Source organism: Pogona vitticeps, chromosome 4 (assembly GCF_051106095.1).
Source record: "Pogona vitticeps strain Pit_001003342236 chromosome 4, PviZW2.1, whole genome shotgun sequence".
Classification (NCBI taxonomy): Eukaryota; Metazoa; Chordata; class Lepidosauria; order Squamata; family Agamidae; genus Pogona; species Pogona vitticeps.
This window is the reverse complement of record NC_135786.1, coordinates 58069437-58076028: the sequence shown is the minus strand read 5'-3', so window position 1 is coordinate 58076028 and position 6592 is coordinate 58069437.

Below are 6592 nucleotides of genomic sequence, written 5' to 3'. Positions count from 1 at the left end.
AAGCTTGCATAAAATATAGCAGTCTTTAAGGTGTCACAACATTTTGTCTCTTGTTTCTGTTTCCTTTTTTGTCTGATATGTTTTCAAGGTAGATTTTTAGGGTGGGAAAGGAAAGTTAAATGTGGTTTACTAGGCCTCTTATCCTCACGGTTTGGAAAAGAAGAGAACTGAGGCTAAAAGCAGTTGTTTTCCTCAGCCAGTGTTATCATTCAGGCAAGTGTTATATTTCAGAAGACCGATTGGAGCTGAGACTGTGATTCATGACAATACTGTAATAGAATCGAGACCATTTTTGTGTTTGTTCTGTGCTGTCCAGTTGGAGCTAACTTATAGCAACCCTCATACATCTTTCAGGGAAAGCGCTTTAAGGAGTGGTTTTTACCAATTACAATCCCCCACTGAGTTTCCATGGCCAAGTGGAGATTGGAACCCTTTTCTCCAGAGTCCTAGTCTGTTACACTATCCACTACACCACACTGTGAATTCCCATATTAGACTTGTGCAATTGATGATTACTACCACTCTATATTATCTCCCCATTTCAAATCAGGGTCAGATTAAGGCTAAACACATATTTTCATCTAGTCCTGATTGCATACATCCATGCACAGATAATATTACCTGCTGCAATAGTCTAGGTAATACATAGTTACATGCAAAGTTATATCAGGCAAAGATGGTCAGTACAGTATGGTTCCTGCCAGCTCCCACTGAGTTGATAGACTCCATCTATGCTAGAATCCACACATATCGGACCAATGAATTGAAACAAAACAGGATTTATTGAACTGGAAAGGGATTGAACAATAACAGGATGGGTACTCAGTCTCTTCTCTAGGATTCCAATTCCTGACATTGGTCCCAGGTCTCTCACTACAGGCTCACTTCCTTTGTCTTCACCCCTCAGAATGAGTTCAGTCTCTTCAGGGTCACTAGTTCTCCTCATTAGTTCTTAGGGTTTAACTGTTCATAAGGTCCCTCTGGGGATCTGGCATGTCTCTGTCCAAGTCCCAGGAAGGAAGGTCAGTACACCTGCAATGAGGGCAAGTTTGAGACAGAGTTCCTGGCAGGCCTCAGAAGTGCTTGATTTCTGGGCCCCTTTCTCACTGCTCTCTCTGAGTATGGAAGTGCAGGTATCAACCCCTAGTGGAACTTGCCTTTCATCCATTCTGGCTTCTCTTTGTTCCCACTCACTCCAATACAAAGGCCAATATGGGAATTTGGGTTTTCTTGGTTTTTTTCTTCCCCTGCTTTTGGCACAGAGTGTTGCCACCACAGATGGACAAGCCAAGTGACCAAGGGACAACTGCAAGGATAATTTGCTTATCTATCCCCACTAGACCTGGGCCTGTCCAAGACATTAGGTTTAGAGGCATCAAAATAAACGTAACCAGGCTTAAAGAGCAACTTCTAGCATTTGCCCCAGATCTTTGTGAGGTCAGAGTTGGCCAAAGAGGCTGTGAGTAGGAATAAGGCCTTGGGGAAAAGATCAACTGGAGCATTCTGCAAACCTTGGCAATCGCACCCCCCATCTCTCATTTTACAGAGGACAGAATGAGAATCTGCAGCAAAGCCAGTCATTGTACTGCCTCAGGCATACAAAAAGAGGGCAATCCTCCCATTCCAGGTATGTGTGAGGTGAATAGTCACCTCAACCAGGATCAGGAGAGTGTACCGTCTGACTCTCAAACAAAGACTGAAGAGCAAGAGACGGGAGTTACAGAAAGGGAAAGAAGTAAATTAGAAATAAAGGAAGAGACTTAAGGGGGCACAAATCAGGTGGGAAAAGACGAAGATAAAAAGGGGAGAAGGAGGTGGTGAGGTAGAAGCATCTTGGGGGAGAGAGAAAAAAGAAGAGGAAAAAGAAGAGCTTGTAGAGTTGATTCAAGGAGACCCTTGGACAGAAGAGTGGGTGGAATTCAAATTGCCACATGAGTACACTGAAAGGGAATGGAGACAACCGATGTATAGAAAGCCACCTTACTGGGGGGAGACAGAGGAGAGAAAGCAAAAGAAAGAGTACAAAGTGTGGGTAAAGAGGGAAGAACAGAGAAGAGAAAAGCAGAGATGTATAGTGAGTCCGGAGACATCCCGTGGGCCCTTCAGACCCTGACAGAGAACAGTTCATGGCTTGATAAAGGGGGAACGCCAAGAAGGTTCGACGTTCAATCCATAAAATTGAAGTGGGCAGAGAATATGTCAGAGTTGATGGGTGCCAAACCCAAGTGGCCTCACAATGTTACTAGTTATTCCCCGTTGTCATACCATGAAGAGATACCCAGTTTTAATAACATTAAGACTTATGATTTATTGTTGAATTCAGATGATGATAAACAAGACTCAAAAACTGATGAAGGCATGTTAAATAATAAACCAGTTTTATTAGAAGAACTGAATGTGATGACTGCTTCTTTGGACAAAGTTAAGAAAAAGGAGGTAGATGACCAGCGGCAAGATCACAATATGAAAGTCAACCAGAGAGGCAGCTGAATTTTTGTTTCACTACTGCCAATGGCATTGCATCCTCCTTTTCCACACCTAAGGCAACAGGCTAGCATAAGGAGAAGGGCAGGATGTACCTCACACAGTTTTGTCCTCTTCCTAGCTCCTGCCCTTCAACACCTGTCATCTGATGCATCATAGGCATCCTTCAGTCTCAAGAGACTATGGTAATGTGCTCTGTATGGAGGACTTGGAACAGCGTCTAGTGTTTTGATGCTGTACGCGAAGCTGGAGTGTCCTCTCCAAGGCTCAAAGCCTGGGTAAAATAATATGGAGGATAGGCTGTTACCCAAGCAGCAAATCCCCCCTCTCCATGTCGCTGAAGTAGTCCAATGGAAAGGCAAGCGCAAATATAACTGGTTTCAGTGACGTCGCAAGAGTTGACAGAATGACACGAACTGCCTCCAGGACTCCAGCTCTGGATTTTGCCTTGTTAACTCCTAAATAATCTTGTTCTGCACTTCTCTTTTTGGTTATTAGCTGCCTACTGGTTATTAGCTGAACCCTCACCCAGTGACCATGCTGGTTAGGGACTTGGCCCTTCTGGTTTACGATTTTGGGATTCTTAGTCCAAAAACAGTGATTTTTTTTTAAAAAAAAACCCTCTGGTTTGTGTCTTATGGGCTTGACATTAAGAACTGTCCCAATCATGCAAAGCTTAAGTATGAGCAGTCAAAGAGTCTAGGCCTACCCAGGGAAAGGCCAGTTCCTCTTTTGGGAACTGTAGCATAATCTATTGCCAAAGAACATTGCATTAAAATCTACATAAAACACTACCAATCCTCAAGTGTCTGGAGGTATTAGACATTGTTGTTCTGTGCCATCAAGTCAGAACTGACTTATAGCAACTCTCATAAGGTATTCAAGGTAAGGAGTGGCTTTACCAGATCCACTACCCCAGTGAGTTTCTGTGGCTGAGTAGGGATTGAAACCCAGGCCTCCTGATTCCTAGTTTGCTACAGTACTTTATTTATTTATTTGTTTGTTTGTTTGTTTGTTTGTTTGTTTGTTTGTTTGTTTGTTTGTTTGTTTGTTTAACTAACTAACTAACTAACTGACTGACTGACTGACTGACTAACTAACTAACTAACTAACTAACTAACTAACTAACTAACTAACTAACTAACTAACTAACATATGCTGCCCACACTACCCGGAGGTCTCTTTGTCTACTACACCACACTGGATATCTTATGAAATGTTAGCTCTTGTTTATAATCCCCGGATGCTTGTGAACTATTCAATAGGAAACATCCTGTTCCTACCCAAGAGAATGGTATCAGAGTTATAAAAGAAAAAGAAAAAAAACTTAGAAACGGTATCTATTACAACAGCCCCTGGGAAGGAAACATTATTTCAGTCTTTCCTCCAAAATAGAGAAGTTCTTGTATGTGTCCTTCTAGTGCCCTCTAGTGTCCTTTATATAGTATTTGCAAAATTTGAAATACGAAGAGGTACTAAGGTACACTTGAAATCCATGTTTATTATGAGTAAGTCACATAAACGGCACAAAATTCTCTAATCAAGATTTTGGGAGTTTTAAAAAAAATCTCCATTGGGCACAGCATTACAAAAAGCAACAGCACTTTTGTGTAGTCTAGTACTATTACACACTACACCTGATCTTCGCCAAAAAGCCAAGAAGCAATATTAGTTAGTCTCCTGATACAGTGAAGGAAGGTCTGGAGGTGAAAAATAACAGCAACTGCACCCATCCAATTTATAGGTAGGTGTCCAGGCCTAACATGCCATAGAGAGAAAACAAAGGAGCCTTTCCAATTTGACAGCCACCGACAAGAGAGAAGCAAAATAAATCAAGCTTAGTATACTTTTTACTTTTGGTTGTATTGTCATCTACAGGCTGCACTGTGAAACTACAGGTTGGAATTTGCCATTTATACCAGGAAGGGTAAAGCCAATTGAAAGCGACAAACATATCGAACAAATGAAACTGTTTATTTAAAGTGTTTTCAAGTGTCATATCCGAATTAGTGCCTAGAGGGAATCTAAGTATATTGTCCTGGGTGGGGATTATGAAACAAGCAAACATAAATGGTAATAGTCCTTTGTCTGCCTTTCAGTAATGAGGAATGCAACAGATTCCTTTTTAAAAATACAGCTCCAAGCTCTAGTTTAGATTTATAATTACATGCCAAAAAGTCCATTCTGACTTATGGTGACCCTTTCCAGGTTTTGCAAGGCAGAGAATACACAGAAGTCATTTACCATTCCTTTCCTCTGGGGGTGTCCAGAGACTATGCAGCTTGCTCACGGCTATATAGGCTGGCTCTTCCCCTAGGAGGCACAGTGGGGAATCCAGCTATCAACCTCTGGCAGAATATTATTGTAGCATATATTTGTTTTATATATCAGACTAATGTGTGAAACATGATTAAACTGAAATCACAAGTCATTATTATTAAATAATGTTTTGTGAGGTAACACGGGAAAGTTGAGGTGAATTTCACATTTTCCAGGCTGGTAGAGACTTCGAAGAAAAAAGAATTAGCTTTCTTCTGCCAAAGTTCCCAGAGTGTTTGTTAAGGCTTCAGGAGATGCACATCTATTCATTGGATGCAGTTGTGCAATGGACTCCACAAAATATACTTGATCAATGAGTCTTGTCACCAATAAGCGCATCTCAAGTGCATGTCTGTCTTTTGCACTGATGTATTTAGATAGTTGTTCCCTTTTTCTTCTCTCCCTGTGTAACTTGAACTCTAAATGGAAAAGAAAGAGAATCCTCAGTTGGTGGAGAAGAACAAAGAACCATGGGGCTATTTATGGCTCAGATGCTTAGGTTGGGGGGAGGAGCAGTCCTTTTGTTGAACTCTCTGCTAAGAAACCAGCAAAAACCTTGAATGGAACGACAGAAGCAATCAATCCAAATGGACCTTGGATCCTTGATTCCTGTGACTCAGAAAGCTTCTGGTGCAAAATACCACGTTCACGTGCTTGTTCTCAGCAGACCTTCACATTTTTAAAAATTGTGGCTTCTACATGTGTGGCTGCTTTGAAAAGCATCTGAATGGTTTAAAGAATAATGATGCAGCTATGCTGAATGCATAGGGGGAAAGGAAAAGGAAAATAGGATGCAGCAGGCAGGCATCGGTAGGTTTGTACAGAGGGCCAACCCTTTTGTTAGGCAGAGTGAGTCAGCTGCCTTGGATGCTGGATATTGGAGGGAATGAAGAGGGGGTGAACGGCAGCAGTAGTAAGCCATGCAGCACCTCAGTCTAGACACAATTATTAGAAAGTATATTTAGATGTCCAATCCACCACACTTCTATATGTAGAACAGGGGGGGGCATCATCTTTTCTTCAAGCAGCAGGATGCCTTGTGTTGGCCCTGAGGCACTTCCTACCAATACACTTGATCAGGTATTTGCTGAACATGTGAGAGGCATAGCTGGATATAGAGAAGAGGCTATACACCTTGGCCTCACCCCAATGTCTTGCCTCCTACCTATTCACTCATTGTTTCCACAATGAGCATGGCTGCCTGGCCGGGGTGGTGGTGGTGGTGGTGGTCCGTATAGCAGGAACTTCAGCACAAACGAACATTTGTAGGAAGAATCGGGAGCAGATTTATTTATTTTTAGTGGTGCAGCCATGCTGAATACAGAGAGTGAAAGGAAAAGGAAAGTGGCCTGCAGCAGGCAGGCATTGCTAGGTTATAGGGCCAGCCCTTTTGTTAGGCAGAGTGTATCAGCTGCCTAGGATGTGGAATATGAGGATGTAGGGTGGGACAGTTTGTGTGGCCCAGCTCCGCTCCCACCTTAAAGTTATCACACACACATTCAGGCAAATGTCTGAGCTTTGTTGAAGAAACTTTCATAAGAACCTATATACAGTAATCTCTTTTCTGCATATGATCAATATTAGAGCTAACATCAAGGTACATGAAAGGGTTTTCATTCATGCTTTGCCACCCAGAATGCCCTTTTTGATCAGTTAGCTACATAGTACATTCCCAATCAGGGATCTGATTTTACATACCTCTTTCCATCTCTTTAGTTCCTATATGGAGAATAGAGTTCATTTTCTATCCTATTTTTAACAAGGAAGAATAGACAAGTAGGTCTTACCT